At 45.0% G+C, this 18,099-nt stretch overlaps 1 long non-coding RNA gene across 1 annotated transcript; it reads left to right on the top strand.

Annotated features, from left to right (window-relative positions):
* Positions 1-8,741: 8,741 nt before the first annotated feature.
* LOC122733801 lies at positions 8,742-17,645 on the top strand. The gene is made up of 3 exons (XR_006353968.1): positions 8,742-8,906; positions 12,789-12,888; positions 16,267-17,645. It is a non-coding gene; the product is annotated as an uncharacterized LOC122733801 (long non-coding RNA).
* Positions 17,646-18,099: the final 454 nt, after the last annotated feature.

Raw genomic sequence — 18,099 nt, forward strand, 5'->3', positions numbered from 1 at the left:
CAGTCATTGATTATATAAAATATCTACTTTTTATTTCTGAGACAGTTACCTATTGCCTATGCCAACCATAATTACAAAAGGATCAATAATGAACCATGCCACACATCCATGGAGAGAGCTTAGGTTAGAGTGCAGAAAGACACATGTGTGTGACCATATGTATTTCTCTACATGGCCAATGTGGGGATTTGTTTTGTTTAGCCACTCGTATTACAAGGATTTTCTTTTTCTTCTTTCCAGTTATGAAGGGGGGGGTGGGATCAGTAAGTGTCAATAGAAAAAAATATTTTTAAAGAAAAGGAAAGACTTTAAGTGAGGACCTTATTGTTTTATATATGCCACCTGTTTCAATTTTCCCTCACAAGATGTCTCATCCCTGTATTTTACATTAGGGGCCAAAGAGGAAGAAGTAAAGAAAGGACAGAGGCTCATCTATCATAAAGAGTCACTGCTGAGGCAGCTAGGTGGCTCAGTGGATAGAGCACCGGCCCTGGAGTCAGGACCTGAGTTCAAATCTGACCTCAGACACTTGACACTTACTAGCTGTGTGATCCTGGGCAAGTCACTTAACCCCAATTGCCTCACCCCCCCCCCCCAAAAAGAGTCACTGTCCAACAGGTCAGTTCAGAGTTCTGTGTGTGTGTGTCTGTGTGTGAGTGAGTGAGTGAGTGAGAGAGAGAGAAAGAGAGAGAGAGAGAGAGAGAGAGAGAGAGAGAGAGAGAGAGAGAGAGAGAGAGAGAGAGAGAGAGAGAGATGGACCCCTTTGGCAGTTTGGTAAAACTTTCTCAGAATATTTCTTTTTTCTTTTTTTTTTATAGGGTTAAGTGACTTGTCCAGGGTCAGACAGTATATATTGGAAGCATATACTTGATGGATGGTTGCTCTTTCACTTTGATTCCTTCCAAAGCTCTGGTGACAACACAACACAGGGAACACTGAATCAGGAGGAGGGGACTTTGATGCCTCTGATGTCTTTGATGCAAGAGGAGCTTTGATGTCTGGGTTGATGGTGGGTTAGTTACACACAGGAGGAACTTGGGGAAGCTGGACTTTAGTCAGATGGTTTTTTCTTCCTTTAAGTATGATACCAAGCAATTCTGGGCACAGCGTCTTTAGGCATGCTCCTTTCTACAATAACATGTTAGAAGTGGAGCGCAGAAGATGTGTGGGTGGGGATGTGAGATTCCAGGCCCTGCCCACGAGTGGTGCTGCTGCTCTGGAATTCTATCCCTATGCCTTTTCTTTTTCAATTTTGCTTCAGTAAATTTACTTTAATCCAAATGTGACTCATCCTTTTATGCTCACACCAAAGAGGGGAAAAGGGAATGGGGAAATAAATAGAATGGGGAAACAAGCCAAGATAATTATGGTTGTTGAGGGAATTAATGTATACCCCTACAAAGAGATAAGAATCTGGGAAAGGCAACCATGGGGCAGTTGTACATGCTGACCTGATGTTGAGCCAGCTCCTATAAGCCAAGATGCTGGCTCTTGCCAGCACATACACAGTAAAATTAATTGGTATGGTTTGAGGTTGGCATCCCACCTGGTAGCTTTGGCAGATTTGTACTCTATGCACCTATTCCAGCCACTTCCCTTTCCCCCTTAATGCCCATGTAATGACTCGTGAGCCTTATATTGGAGAAAGGGAAAAAGAGGAGAGGAGGTTATCTGTTTTGGGGTAGCCACATATACTTTACAAATTTAATGGGGCGGGGCATGAGGCCCTCCCCATCTACTCTGGCTAAAGCAAACCCCTTGGAGTGCTGAACCTGATCTTCTAGGAAAAACTTATAGGTCAGGGGGCAGCTAGGTGGTGCAGTGGATAAAGCACTGGCCCTGGATTCAGGAGGACCCGAGTTCAAATCTAGCCTCAAACACTTGACACTAGCTGTGTGACCCTGGGTAAGTCACTTAACCCTCATTGCCCCACCAAAAAGAAAGAAAAAAGAAAAACATATAGGTCAGTGTTGAGAGGACCTGGTGTTTTAGTATGACACATAAACTCCTGGTATTACCTTAGTCTTCTTCCTACCCTGCGACAAGGGCAAAAGAGTACCCTAGCTGGTGCTGCATCAGTTAAAGAAGGGACATCTTTCATCTCAGTCTTTTCCTTCCTGTTTCTGGGGAGATATCACAGGTAACTCTCCCTTTCTGTGCTTCCTGTGAGGGGTGAGGGAGAGGGCTTGTGTCCTCACTCCAATGTCTTGGAACACCTGGCAGCTAAAGCAGGGGCCTGACTACATGAACTGAGTCTGGACCTTAAGACCTTAGCTGCCTTTTCTGCTTTGTGATTCTTTCCTGAGTATAGGTAACTGAACATGATCCTGAGATGGGCATTTCTAACTTGGATGTCAGCTTTCTGAATTCAAATGATACTGGGTCCCTTAGTTAGAGCTGGCTGAGAGTTGGAGGACTTTCTACATCAAAGAGGATGCCACTAGCAGAAGGATAAGCCGAATCATTTGCCTGGCCTGTCAGAAGACAGAGATCTAAGCAATTGTATAGATAATTCAGAGCCGAGGTGACATGCAAAATGCCTATTCATCATTGCTTTAAACTACTTTGTTTTGTGATGTTTAAATCTCAACTTCCTATGAGAGGATAATAGTAGTTATACGTTATGGTAGTTTGTTTCCTTTTTTCTATTGCCTGCTTGTGAGACTTTTGTGTTTAGCATTTCTTTTTTGGCATGTGTGGAGGAAATAAATGACTGTTTTATGCTTGATTTATTTACATCTTGTATGTTTTCTCCCACATTAGACTATGAACTCCTTGAGAGCAAGGACTGTTTTAAGCTAGCCCATAGTAGGCACATAGTAACTTCTAATTGACACTCACTGACATCACACACCTTTTTTATACCTTTTTGTATCCCCCTTTCAGAGGTGGGCAGAAACCAGATATAAGCTTTGAGTAAGATTCTTCTCCCAGAGCCCTAGGGTAGAGCTGCAAAGAGAAAGGTGAGAAAAGAGGAACAGGGTGAATGATATTATTGATATTATTGCAGAAGGGACAGAGAGAAATCCTAGTTTCCTAGTGAATGTAGTTTGCAATTTCATAGTTCCTTCAGTTCATTTTAAAAATGGATCTTCAAATGGAAATGGCTCCTAACTCTTTTGCTTTAGCTGAGTATTTGTTGTTGGTGGTGTTTTTTTGTTTTGTTTTGTTTTGTTTGTGAGGCAATTGGGGTTAAGTGACTTGCCCAGGGTCACACAGCTAGTAAGTGTTAGGTGTCTGAGGCGGGATTTGAACTCAGGTCCTCCTGACTCAAGGGCCAGTGCTCTATCCACTTCGCCATCTAGCTGCCCCTTTAGCTGAGTATTTGTAAACACACTTCAGTGCTCTATGTCTTACTTAAGGGAAGGCTGAGGACCAATAGGAAAGATTAAAATTCCATAAGTAATGCAAACAATCTCTCCAAATGTATCTTTTCAACTTTGGAGTGACCTTGTATCAGATTTTCTTAAATGGACAGATCTGTGTTGGAAACTGCCCCAGAATCCTCAGGCTCCTTTGTGTATCTGATCATTTATTCCCAGGTTACAGTCTATCAACAGTGTATCACCCTAGGTCACATTCCCAATCCCAGAAGTACTCTAAAAACCTCCCTAAAGTATGGGTTGGAATCAAAATGGAAAGACCCTCTCCAGTCTCCTATTTCTGCAGAGGATTTTTGGACTAGGTGAGTATTGGAGAGACTTGAAGATAGAGGAAGTGGGATGCTGAAGAGATAGGTGAGGGTGAATCACAGCATTTCAAAATACTCTGGGGTGATCTGGCATTACTCCTAGGTTCTAGCCCTGATTCAATCTCTCTAACAAACCGCTTCATCTGCTGTTTTCCTCCCCAATACTTGTAAAAAACATCTGGGTATCCTTTTCTGTGACAGCCCCTTTCAAATCATATACTCTTCTCATATTGTTGTTTTCAAGTTTGAACTATCAAACTGATTTGTATTGCATATACTCGTGTCATATTGTTTGCTTTTCCTTTCTTTCTTTTTTCTTTTTTTCTTTCTTTCTTTCTTTCTCTTTCTTTCTTTCTTTCTTTCTTTTAGTTTTCAACATTTGTTTAGATAAGATTTCCAATTTCAAATTTTTCTCCCTCCTTCCCCCCTCCCCTAGAAGCAGGTAATCTGATATAGGTTATATATATATATGTATATGTATATATATGTATATATACACATGTATATATAATAATATTAAACATATTTATGCATTAGTCATGTTATACGAGAAGAATCAGAGCAAAAAGGAAAAACCTCAAAAAACAAAAACAATAGCACCAAAAACAAAAGAAATAGTATGGTCCAATCAGCATCCATATTCCACAGTTCCTTTTTTTTTCTGAATTTGGAGAGCCTTTTCCATCATGAGTCCTTTGGAATTTTCTTGTACTGTTGGATTAGTGAAAAGAATCTAGTCTATCACAGTTGATCCACACACAATGTTGGTGATACTGTGCACAATGTTCTCCTGGTTCTGCTCATCTCACTCATCATCAGCCCATGCAAGTCCCTCCAGGTTTCTGTGAACTCCTCTTGCTCATCGTTTCTTACAGCACAGTAGTATTCCATTACATTCATATACCACAACTTGTCCAGCCATTCCCCAATTGATGGGCATCCCCTCAACTTCCAATTCCTTGCCACCACAAAAAGAGCAGCTATAAATATTTTTGTACATGTGGGTCCTTTTCCCTTTATATTGTTTGCTTTTAAGTTGAACTGTCAAACTGATTTGTATCATGCTAATGGAACTGATAGCATCCTGTCCTAAGGAGCCAGGAAAACTGAAAGTTCATCATTCTGCATCTGAGTGTTTTAGCAATACAGACCCAAAGTAAGGAATGTAACTAATGACCAGAGAAAGTTTATATGCTTTCACTGACAAAGGGGTTTTAAGCTTCTTCTTTGGAAGGGGTTTCCACATGTACATGTACTTGGGACGATAAACTGGTGTTGTCTTTTCCTAACTGCTCTCTGATCTGTTTCGTGAATTTCCCACTGTTTTCTGAAGGGACAGTTATGAAAATCTGAGTCACCTAAGGTCTCCATGGTCAAAGCAAATCTGAGAGCACCAATTTCAGGCAGAGAAAGTGTCAGTGGAGGGATTTTGCTTCTCTGGGAGTCCCCAATATCCCTCATGTGTCCAGTCTCTGTCCCTGCAGTTGCCTGATGAAGACACCTCTTCTTAGCCTCGAGGTGCTCTTGATTGGATGCCTGAGTCCCCTCAGGGGTTCTGGGTGCCCTGAATGATGCTCCTCATGGGTGGAGCAGCATCCTGGAACTTGGGAGAACACCCCAGGACTCTTCTTCATTTGGGGAGTTGCCAAACAGCAACTGCCCCCTGTTTCTCACAGCCTAGGCCTGGTCATGAGCAGATGTGGCTGCCAGGATGCCCCCATCTCCCTCCCTGCCCTGGCTTGATCTTTCTCTCCACATCCCTGGAGAAAGGAGGCTGAGAGGTGCCCTTTCCCCGGACCACCCCTTTCCTCCTCTGCTCTGGGGCTTTTTCGGGAATCCAAGTCCATTCAGGGGCCGTTGGTTTGCAGATGTTGCTGCTGACTTCTTCCCTTTTGGGGAGCCCAAGACAGCCCCTCCGTGCACCTCCCTTCTCCCTCTCACTCCCTTCCCCCTCCCAGTTTGCAGTAAAAGGGAATGACCCTGACCATCCCAGGCTGAGCTCAGGGCCCTTCCCCCTCTAAGATGGCCTATTGGTGCAGAGGGAAACAGTGCGGTGGCGGGGGGGAGCTCCTTACTCCTCTGGGTCTGGCATCACAGAGCTCCCTCCCCTTACTCCTTACTCCCTCCTCCCTCTGCTCTGGGGGAGGCCAGCCCCACCCCCCTGAGGTCCAGGCCTCTCTCATCTCCCATTATCTGACTCCAGCCCTGCCTCTCAAGTGATGTCAATGGGCCCGCCCCCTCCCACCCGCCCCTTGCTGGGTCAATCCTCCCTGCCTCTGGAGGAGGGACTTGAGTTCCCAGTTCACCTGTGTCAGGAGAGGGGGTGGGAGAAGGGCAGCTGAAAGTCCTCCTGATCCTCCCCCAATCTGTCCCCTTCTCCTTCACCCCTCCCCCTATTTCCACCCTCCCTCATGCTTCCCTCCCCTCTTTATCTCCCTCCCCTCTTTATCTCCCTCCCCTCGCCTGTCAGATTCCAGAGCATCCTTTGAGGGGTCTGTGAGGTAAGTGCCTCTCGACCTCCCTTCCTTTTCCTACTCTTCTTCCTCCCTTATCCTTAACCTTCCCCCCAAGGCTTGTCTTAGTGCCCAGGTTTTTTAGAGGGGTAGGGTGTTGTGGGAGCATGAATTCCTTTGTTCATGCATGTGCTGTGTAGGTAGGAACATGTGTGTGGGTGTGTATGTGGGTGCATGTACACGTGTGTATCTGGATGTGCGAGCTCCCCCAGAGCTGCTCAAGCCTGGCCCTACCTGAGTGCCCAGGCCTCTGTCTGGAGGGAGGGGGTTTTGGGGGGAAAGAGGGCAGGGAAAAGCCTTTGGGGAAATGCCCTCCCTCCCCTCCTCTGGTGGTGGCTTCCTCCCTCTCTTCCTCCCTTCCTCCCTTCCTCCCTTCCTCCCTTCCTCCCTTCCTCCTTTCCTCCCTTCCTTCCTCCCTTTCTGGGCTTGGCGTTGGAGTTGGGGGGAAAGGAGACAGTCTAGGACCTCTTCCCCTCCCCTTCTCCCCTTTATCTCTTCTTTGGTCAGGTTGATGTAATGGTTTATTTCTTTTTTTTTTCTTTGCGGGGCAATGGGGGTTAAGTGACTTGCCCAGGGTCACACAGCTAGTAAGTGTTAAGTGTCTGAGGGCAGATTTGAACTCAGGTGCTCCTGACTCCAGGGCCGGTGCTTTATCCACTGTGCCACCTAGCTTCCCCGGTTTATTTCTTTTTGTTCTGATTCTAATGAGCACGTGGTGAACGGGGCATTTCCATGTACTTTGTTGTGGGACACAAAGAGGGGACTGTCTGTGAACCTGTGGATCTCTGTGATGTACAAACTGAAAGAACAGAGTTGTTTTAATTCACAGTTCTCCAACCACTCAGGATTTGGAGCATTTTATCATAGGACCATTGGTAGCTGGGATTTCTTCCCTGGAAAACTTCGTGTTCATATCCTTTAACCTCTTGGAGAATGGCTCTGAATTTTGGAAATTGGAATCAGTTCCCTCTAGATCTTGCACACGCACCTTTCATTGGAGAACTTTGCTGTTTTTCCTTATGTAATTGTTACCAATTTAAATTAACTGCATTAGATTTGTTTGTGCAAAACATTTACATTTCATAGAAGCAAATTTAGCCCTTTTATTTTCTGTGATCCTCTCAGTCACTTGTTCTGTCATGACCTCTTACCCTATACATAGATGTGAAGTCATTTCCTCCTAGCTCCTCTACTTTGCTAACAATTCCCCTTTTATATCTAACTCCTGTATCCATTTGTAGTTTATTTTGACATGTGGCATGATTCTCCTATTAAATAAAGTGGGAGAGGGGGCGGCTAGGTGGCGCAGTGGATAAAGCACCGGCCCTGGAGTCAGGAGCACCTGAGTTCAAATTCGGTCTCAGACACTTAACACTTACTAGCTGTGTGACCCTGGGCAAGTCACTTAACCCCAATTGCCTCACTAAAAAAAATAAAGTGGGAGATTGCCATTTTAGTTGATGGGGACAGCTTGAGGACCACTTGAATTGGGTGGGGGCTCTGACGGGCACAAAGAGCCCAATTGGGCAGGAATTTCTCAATCTCTACCATATGTCTTCTCTTCTCCCATCTCAGGGCTCCAGTATCAGCAGGTAGGTGAGACTTTGGGTAGGAGACCATAGGGTTTGGTCTTGGCTGTAGCTCTTCCATTCCCACTCCCATCAGGAAAGATCCCTTCACATGCACATCCACCAGTACCATCAGTTGGCCTTAGGTGCTCATTGCACAATCCCTGAAAGATAAGAACTCTCTCTGGCTGCTGAATGGGCTGGCCCAACTTTTGGTCTTATTACTCTGGCAGTCAGCACCAACTAGAGAATTCTGGGCTTGCTGCTTCCTTTACCCTCAGTGTGAGTCATGAGGTCTTTGAATCTCATCCCAATGGCCAACTATGACAAATGTGAGAGCCTGACCTAATGCTAGTGCTCAGTTCAAAATCACTGTTGGCATGAGGTGGAGCACTCTCAAGTCACTGAATTTAACAACAGCATGTTTACTTTGGACTCACACAGCTTGGTGGGGGTGGCAGATGACCAGTGTGGGTCTGTGTGCATCAGCCTGTGGCATCCATCATGTGTTTGAAGAGTCACAGGGTGGTTGTGCTGCCATGTGCCCTTGGGCTTCCTCTGAGGCATGCATGTATGACTAGGACTAGATTAGGGGGTTTACAGAGAGGATACCTGGAAGAGCTATCCACTATCTTTGGTGCTGAAGTGATGGTTTTTTATCTGTTGATATCTCATGTTAACTAAGCTGTTGTGTCAAGTCTTCAAAACTCATTTGGTAAAAGCTGGGATCAGGCTTTCTCAGAACAAAGAAAGGGCAGAAGGGTGGGCTCCCCACTCCTCTGGAAGGATGTCACAGAGCCCCCTGCTGGAACTCCCTCCCTGCATCCTTCCTCCCTCTGCTCTAGGATGAGATCATCCCTGCTTGCTCAGTGGTCCCGCCTCTCCTGTCTCCCATTGGCTGAGGTCAGCCAGCACCACCACATTTATTCTAATCCTCCACCATCATCAGTCCTTTGTGTCTTTGGAGGAGGTGGTTTTGGTGTCCAGTTCCCTGGAGTCTGGACTGGGAGCCACAGACAGCTCAGGGTCTGCCTGTCCCTTATACTCTGCTCCCTACCCTTCCTTTACCTCCTCCCCCTCCCAAGCCTGACTAATTCCAGAGGGTCATGCTGTACATGATGGGGGCTATTCGAGGTAAGCTCTCACCTTCCTTCTTCTGCTGTCCCTGTCCTCCTGCCCCTTCTTCTCCGGCCCCTACCCCTCATCCTGCTATTTCCCCTACCTGTCCCCTCCTTATTCGTCTCTTAGATGCCCACCAACCATCTCCAAAACCTTCCTGACCACATAACCATGTCTCAGTGCCCTGGGTGATGTGGGTGTGTTGTCCTGGGAATACTGATAATGGCCTGTGTGCATGGGGGGGGGGGCTTACATTTGTCTGTGTGTGTGTGTATGCTTGTATGTACCAGTGTCTCTTTGCTCCTCCAGAGTTGCCCAGACTTCCCATTTGCCCATGTCTTTGTTTTGAGGGCTGGTGGCTATGGAGGCAATGGGGTAGAGTGGAGGCCAGCAGGGTAAAACCCTTGAGGGTGCTCCCTCCCTTCCTCAACTGGAGGGTGCCTTCTTTTCTTCCTATTTCCTTTCTTCCTTCCTCCCTCCCTCCTGTCCTGCACCTGCTTGACCTTGGATTTAGGAAGAGAGGAGATGTGATTGACCTCTTCCCTTCCCCATTCTATCCATCATTTTGCTTCCTCTGTAGCATGCATGTGTGCCTACGACTAGATTAGGGGACTTACTGAGAGGATACTTGGTAGAGCTTTCCATTGTCTTTGGTGCTGAAGTGATGTTTTTTTTAATCTGTTGATATCTCGCTATAACTAAGCTAGTTGAAAACTTGAAAACCCTTGAAAACTCATTTGGCAAAAGATAAAAGCTGGGACAAAGATTTCTTAGAACAAAGAAAGGGCAGAAGGCGGGCTCCCCACTTCTCTGGAAGGATGTCACAGAGCCCCCTCCTGGAACTCCCTCGCTCCTGCATCCTTCCTCCCTCTGCTCAGGGATGAGATCATCCCTGCTCCTTCTGTGGTCACGCCTCTCCTGTCTCCCATTGGCTGAGGTCAGCCAGAACCATCACCACCCCACCCCAATGGTGAGGTTACTTTATCCTGGCCCCCCACCAGCATCAGTCCTTTGTGTCTTTGGAGGAGGAGGAGGAGGAGGAGGGTCCCCAGTTCCATTGTGCCTGGACGTGGGGCCCTGGACCGCTGGAGGTCTGCCTGCCCCTCATCCTCTGCTCTCTACCCCTCCTTTACCTTCTTCCTGCCCCCCCCACCAATGCCCAAGGTTGTTGCATGTGCTTGACTACTGATGGGTGAGGTAAGTTCTCCCTTTCCTGCTGCCCCATCCTCTCCTGCCCATACCACTCCTCCTGTTTTTCCCATACCTTTCACCCCTTTATTCTTCTTTTAGATGCCCCCCTCCAAAGTTCTCCAGAACCTTCCTCTCCCCTTAACCTTGTCTTAGTGCCCTGGGGGATATGGACGATATGTTACAGGACTATTGATAACACTGTTTATGCTTGTGCTGTGTGTATAAGTGGGATTTTGTATGTGTAGGTGGGAGTGTAAATGTGTATATGTGTATATGTACACATATGTGTTCCTGTGTGTGCCTGCTTCTCCAGGGTTGCTTAGACTTCCTGTTAGCCTAGGGATACCTTCCTGCCAGGTCTTTGTCTTGAGGGCTATGGGCTCCTGGGGTAATGGGGTTCAGTGGAGTCCAGCTGGATAAAGCATTTGGGGACACTCCTACCCCTCGTCCAGTGAAGGCTGGATTCTTTTCTTGCTACCTTATTTCCTTTCTTCCTTCCTCCCTCCCATCCTGCACCTGCTTGACCTTGGACTTAGGAAGAGAGGAGATAGTGACCTCTTCCCCTTCCCCTTCCCCTTCTCTCCCTCATCTGGCTTTGTCTGTAGCATGCTTTTGTGCCTATGACTAGATTAGGGGGCTTACTGAGAGGATACTTGGTAGAGCTATCCATTGTCTTTAGTGCTGAAGTGATGCTTTTTATCTGTTGATATCTCGTGATAACAGCTGGTGTGTAAATTCTTGGAGACTCATTTGGCAAAAGGTAAAAGCTAGGATCAGGATTTCTCTGAACAAAGAAAAGGCAGAAGCGGGGTTAGCGCTCCCCGCTCCTCTGGAATGATGTCACAGAGCCCCCTCCCTTCCCTAAGTCCTTCAGAAATCCCTCCTCCCTCTGCTCAGGGAGGAGGTCAGCCCTGTTCCCTCAGTGGTCCAGGCTCTCCTGTCCCCCATTGGCCAGTACCACCACCACCCCGCCCCTAATGTGATGTCACTCTCTCCTGATCTTCCACCCCTATCAGTCCTTTCTGTCTTAGGAGGAGGGAGTGGTTTGGGTAACCTCTTCCCTGCAGCCTGGGCAGGGGACCTTGGGGACCTGGAGGTCTGTCAGTCCTTCACTGTCATTTCCTCTCCTCCTCTCCTTTACCAGCCCCCAATTCACAAGGGTACTGCATGTGCATAATTGGGGGTGTGGGAAGTAAGATCTTTCTTTGTTCTGCTGTCCCTGCCCTCCTGCCCCTTGCTCTCCTGCTCCTACCCCTCCTCTTTTACCCCTTACCTTTCCCCTCCCTCATTCTTCTCTTAGACAAGTCCCGCCTTCCAATTTCTCCAGAACTTTCCTGTGCCTGTAACCTCATCTCAGGGCCCTGGGGCATGTGGATGGGATGTTGTGGGAGTATTGATACCATTGTTTAGGCTTGTCCTGTGTATAAGCGGGATCTTGTGTGTATAGGAGGGGGGTGTAACTGTGTACTTTCCTTTGGGCTATGTCCCTTCTCAGTCCTTTGTCTTGAGGGCTCAGGACTTGGAGGGTAATGGGGTGGGGTGGAGGCCAGCTGGGTAAAGCCTTTGATGACACTCTCTCCCATCCTCAAGTGAAAGCTGGCTTTCTCTCTTCCTCCCTCTCTCCCTCCAGGCCTGCACCTGCTTGACCTTGGACTTGGGAAGAGAGGACACAGTTGATGAACTCTTTCCCTCCCCTTCTCCCCATCATCTCTTCTGTTTGACCACGTGGAACTTAATGTTATATTTAGTTTTGTTCTGGTTTCAACCAGCACTTGGTGAAGGGAACATTTCCCTGTACATTATTATCAGGCAGAAAGAGGGGACTGTCTGTGAACCTGCAGATCTCTAGGATTTACAGCCTGAAAGAGCAGAGTTGTTTTGATTTGCGGGTCTCTAATGAGGAGGGGTTTGGAGCATTTGGTCATATGTTTATTGATAGCTTGGATTTCTTCCTTTGAAAGCTTCTTGTTTGTATCCTTTGACCTCTTGGAGAATGGCTCCTTGGTGTTTGAAATTTAAATCTGTTCCTTACAGCTTGCATAAGCAAAAAGATGGTTTTCCTCACTTAACTCTTACCCCTCTAATTTCACTACATTCGATTTATTTCTGTCAGAACATCTCAGATTTTTAGAAGCAGAATTGTCCATCTTCTGTGATTCCCCCCTGTCCCGACCTCTTCCCTGTCCACAGATGGGGGAAAGCCATTCCCTCCTTGCTTCTCTAATTTGCTAATGATTCCACCTTTAGATCTAGTTCCTGTATCCATCTGTAGTTGAATTTGATATGTGGTGTGAAGTGTCACTCTCAGATATTTCCCAAACTGCTTTTGATTTATCCTTTCTGTTTTTTATCACATAGTGGGTCCTCCCCTGTTCTCCCTGTCCCCCAACTGCTTTCTTTGGATTTAGTCAAGACAGTGTTTGCTTCTGTTTACAGCATTCCTCATCTTTTCCACTGATCAACCTCTATCTTAAAGAAGTAGCAGTTGGTTTCTTAATCACTGACTTGTGGTATGATTTGAGAGCTGCTGCTGATTAACATCAACCCAGACCCCTTTCTTTCCTCCTTCCATTTCTATCCTTGAGATTTTTGACCTCTTTCAAAAATGTTTTTGATGTTCTCTTGCATCACCAAAGTATCCCATGTATCTCCCTTCCTCTCAGTGAGAGCCATCCCATGTGACAAAGAGTATTTCTTTTGTTGTAGGGAAGAAGAAAGAAGTCGGCCTGAGTGATGGATACATTTGGAAAACGTGAGCAGTGTACCAGCTGTGGAACTTTCCCCTCCACGAAGGGCTAAGTTGATGGTGTCATATCTTGTTTTGATTCCTAATTAATCTTTAACATTTTGTTCCACATACTTTTAATTTTTGGTGCGTTCTTCTTTCCATTTAAAGTATTGTGCTTACCATGTCTACTATTTTCTTCCCTCTGCTTACTTCTCTCACCATCAGTTCTCAAAGCTCTTTCTATGTTTCTTTGTCTTCATCACATACATCATTTCTCCAATTGTAATAGTAATATTCCATGACGCTCATGTCCCCTGCTTTGTTTAGCCATTCCCCAGTGAATGCACATCTACTTTTTTCTATCCTTGTTGTCATTTCTATTTTTGAATTTCGTTTATTGTTGGTGATTTAGAGCATTTTTTTCCTCATGGTTGCACATACACTGTAGTCTCTCTTTTTTTAGAACTGTTTGTTCATATCCTTTGGCCATTTATCCATAGTGAAAAGTTGTTTGTATATCTTAGATATCAAACAAGTATCAGGGGTATTTGGTCAAGAATTCTTTCCCAATCAACAACTTCCCTTCTTATCCTGGTTATATAAGTGCTATTTATGGAGAAGCTTTTCAGTTTTAAGTAATCAAAGTTACTAATTTTTTCCTTTTATAATTGTCTTTACTGCTTGATTGGTTAAAGACACATTTCTTACCCATATCAGTGAGAGGTACATGCTCTATTTCCCTTCTGATTTTTTATTAGTATGATATTTTATGAGAAAGTCATTTTTCCATTTACAATACACCATGGAGTGTGGTTTAGAATATTTTTTCCACATAGGCCCTTTACTTTGTTCTTTGATCTTTATTGAATACAAACCTAGTAGTGAATCAAAGGCTAAGCACTGTTTTAGGGCCCTTTGGCTATATTTTCAAAATTTCCTCAACAATGCTTAGATTAATTTATAATTCCACCAATGGTGCATTAACATCTCAGTTTTTCCCACCCTCTGCAGCATGTGTTCTTGTCCCTGTCACACATGTCATCAATGTGATAGGTTTGAGGGGGCATCTTAGAGTTGTTTTGCTATGCATTTCTCTAATCAATATTAGTTTAGACATTTTTCCATATGCATACAGCCTTGATTTCTTTGTTTGAAAACTGTCACTTCTTATCCTTTGACCAGTTATCAATCGGAGGATGACTCATACTCTGTGTGTGTGTGTGTGTGTGTGTGTGTGTGTGTGTGTGTGTGTGAGAGAGAGAGAGAGAGAGAGAGAGAGAGAGAGAGAGAGAGAGAGGTAATTAGGGTTAAGTGACTTGTCTAGGGTACCACAGCTAGTAAATGTCAAGGGTCTGAGGCCAGATTTGAACTCAGGTACTCCTGAATCCAGGACTGGTGCTTTATCCACTGAACCACCTAGCTGCCCCCTCATATTCTTTTAAATTGGACTCAATTCTTTATAAGAAATGAGGCATTTATCACAGATACTTTTAAATTGCCCCATTCTCCAGTTTTCTGCTTTCCTTCTAATTTAGGTTGTATTGGTTTTATTTCTAAAAAAATTTTAAAATTTTATATAATTAGAATGACCCGTTTTATATTTTGGGGTTTTTTTGCTTTTTGTTTTGTTTTGTGAGGCAATTGGGGTTAAGTGACTTGCCCAGGGTCACACAGCTAGTAAGTGTCAAGTGTCTGAGGCCGGATTTGAACTCAGGTGCTCCTGAATCCAGGGCTGGTGCTCTATCCACTGCGCAACCTAACTGCCCCTCCATTTTATATTTTGTAATGCTCTCTGTATCTTGTTTGGTCCTAAATTCTACTTTTCTCCATAGATCTGGCAGGTAAATGATTCTATGACCTTTTTTTTTCCTTGGGGCAATGTGGGTTCAGTGACTTGCCCAGGATCAAACAATCTAGTACATGTCAGGTGTTTCAGGCTGGATTTGAACTTGGGTCCTCCTGAATCCAGGGCTGGTGCTTTATCCACTGTGCCACCTAGCTGCCCCTCCATGCTCTCTCTTTTTGTTTTAGAATTTTATTTTCCAAATTACATGTAAAAGCAAATTTTGACATCATTTTTTGGGGGTGAGGCAACTGGAGTTAAGTGACTTGCCCAGGATCACACAGCTAGTAAGTGTTCAGTGTCTGAATCAGGATTCGAACTCAGGTCCTCCTGACTCCAGGGCCAGTGCTCTATCCACTGCACCACCTAGCTGCCCTCGACATCAATTTTTTTAAAACTTTGTTTTCCAACTTCTCTTCCTCCCTCCCTTCCCACCACCACCCAAAGAACTCAAGCAATTCAACATAAATTATACATGAGTAGTCATGGAAAAAAACTCTACATTAGCTAGGTTGTGAGAGAAAACAGATAAAAACAAATATTCAGATTAAGGAATTTTCAAAAAAAATGTGTTGCCATCTGTTTTCAGATACCATCAGTTCTGTCTCTGTAGATGGACTGCAATTTTCCTAAGTTCTTCAGAATTATATTGGATCATTGCCTTGCTGAAAATAACCACGTGTTTCCCAGTAGATCATCTTACACTTAATGCTATTATTTTGTATACAGTACATTTTTCTCTGCTTCAGTTCATGTGGGTCTTTCCAGGTTTTTCTGATAGCACCTTGTTCATCCTAACTTTTATATAGTACCTTAAACTTGACAAAGAATTTTCTTCACAATAGCCCAGCAGAGTAGGTACCATACGTTTTGACATCATAGTCAATCATCCCCTCCATGCTCTCTTTAATTTTTTTGGATATTTCATTCATTTATTAATTCACAAAGTATTTCTTTTTTTTTGTGGGGCAATAGGGGTTAAGTGACTTGCCCAGGGTCACACAGCTAGTAAGTGTCAAGTGTCTGAGGCCAGATTTGGACTCAGGTACTCCTGAATCCAGGGCCAGCGCTTTAACCACTACGCCATCTAGCTGCCCCTATCAAGGATACCAAGGGGCTAGGGACAGAGAAGTGAGAACAGGAGGAAGGTGCGGGGCCAGTGCCATTCACATGGGGTCCTGGCTGGGACCAAACAAAGAACACAAAGGATGAGTTATAGACACTTTGGGCCTGGATACAGCCCCAGACAGGAGAGAACAGGTGACATGTGGGGCCTGGTGACAAGCATAGGATACCTGAGCATAGATGGACAGAAGACTGACACACAGGGGCTGAGCACTCCAGCAGGTGGCCAGAGCACAGCAAAGATCTCTTCTCCCTGTACTGGAGGTCCCAAGCCTATCCCTGGATCCAGCGATGGTGGTGGTCTCTCCATGTATTCAAAACCCTGTTCTATCCTCTTCCCCCCTGCCTCCATTAATATCCTTGAGATCTGACTTGGTTTAAAAAAATTATCAATGTTTTCTCTTTCTTAAAACACAGTATTCCATACCTACCTCTCCCTCTCCCCCTCCCTGAGAGCCGTCCCTTATGACATATCATATTTTTTTTAGAAAAGAAAACCAAAGTCAGGACAACTATAACATTCAGAAGAAAAATACTTGTGCATGAAGATACCATCTCTGAGAACATTCCACTTACTACAGGCTTGCTTTCTGGGGAAGCACATCTAGTCTCCGAACACTCAGAGGAAAAGATACTTGTGCCTGAAAACACTGTTTCTGAAAACATGGCTGTTACTACACAATTACTTTCTGGGGAAATGCATCGAGTGTCCAAGCACTCAGAGGAAAAGATCCTTGTTGCAGGAGACACTGTCTCTGAGAACTTAACAGTTACTACAAAATTACTTTCAGGGGAATCACATCTAATCTTAAAACATTCACTAGACAAGACATTTGGGGTTGAAGACACTGTCTCTGAGAACATTCCACTTACTATAGGCTTGCTTTCTGGGGAAGTACATCTAGTCTCTGAACACTGAGGAAAAAATACTTGTGACAGGAGACACTGTCTCTGAGAACTTAACAGTTACTACAAAATTACTTTCAGGGGAAATACATCTATCTAATCGTAGAACATACACTAGACAAGACTTTTGGGGCTGGAGACACTGTCTCTGAGAACATGCCGGTAACTATAAAATTGCTTTCTGCTGACACACATCTAGTATTAAAACATTTTGTAGACAACACATCCGGGGGCTGGAGACACTGTCTCTGAAAACAAATCGGCGACCACAGGCTTACTCCCAATGGAGTATAGTCCTTCAAGACAAGACGCAATCTTTAATGAAATCGAAGACTTTCAAACATTCCTGATGAAAAGACCCGAGCTGAATAGAAAATCACACACAAGACTCAAGAGGACCCAAAAAAGGTAAACATGAAATAGAAATCATGATGGACTCAAGAAGGTTAACTTGTGTAGCCTTCTATAAGGGAAAATAATTTATGCATTTTTCAGAATTTCATCATTATTAGGAAGTTAGAATGGCTCTACAGAGCAGAAGGGTCTGGGAGGGAGTTGATTAGGTTGAGATGATCAAAATGGATAGGTGAGAAAGAGGGATGCAGTGGGAGAAGGGGAAAGAGAGTGAAAGATTGGGGGTGGGGGGGAGAATTGTCTTAAGTAAAAGAGATGCCCCAGGAAGAACTTTTACAATGGAAGGAAAAATGGAGGGTGGGTTGGGCAACATTTGAACTTCAGTCACATGTAAAGTGTTTCAGAAAGGAAAAATTCATATACATACTCAATTGGCAATACAAGTCTCTCTTACCAGCTAGGGAAGTAGGGGAGAGTAAAGGGGTAAGAGAAAGGGGAGTCAGAACTCGGGGGGGCAGATAAAAATGGCAGAGTTCAGAAGCAAAACATTGATGGAGGGAAAGGATAAAAAGCCAGGGAGAGAAAAGGAGAGAGAGAGAGAGAGAGAGAGAGAGAGTGTCTCCAAGAAAAGCAGAAGAGAGAAGCAGAGAGACCACCACCACCACCACCACCACCACCGTTGGATCAGGACTTGGCTTGAGACCTCCAGTGCTGAGAGAGACTTGCCCAGCTCCACCCACCAGCATGTCCAGCCCCAAGGGTCTCTCTTCCATCCAGCTGTGCTCAGTTACTGCATGCCTATTGCTGACCTCCCCAGGCACCCACCTTCACCTCTCTGTATCCATCTCTGGCCCCACTTATCTATTCTTCCTGTCAGTTATATCCAGGCCCCCAAGTGACTGGTCCTGGCACTCATGGGTTTCTGGATTTCTCCAGATCTTTTTTCTCTGTCCCTCATGTGTCCTTAAACCATATGCCAGCCCCCTCCCTTCATGGCCACAGGATCCCCTTCCTGGATCCAACCCTTACTTCCTTCTTTACCTCAGGGAACCAATTCACGT

The sequence above is a fragment of the Dromiciops gliroides genome, chromosome X, assembly GCF_019393635.1.
Source record: "Dromiciops gliroides isolate mDroGli1 chromosome X, mDroGli1.pri, whole genome shotgun sequence".
Taxonomy (NCBI): domain Eukaryota; kingdom Metazoa; phylum Chordata; class Mammalia; order Microbiotheria; family Microbiotheriidae; genus Dromiciops; species Dromiciops gliroides.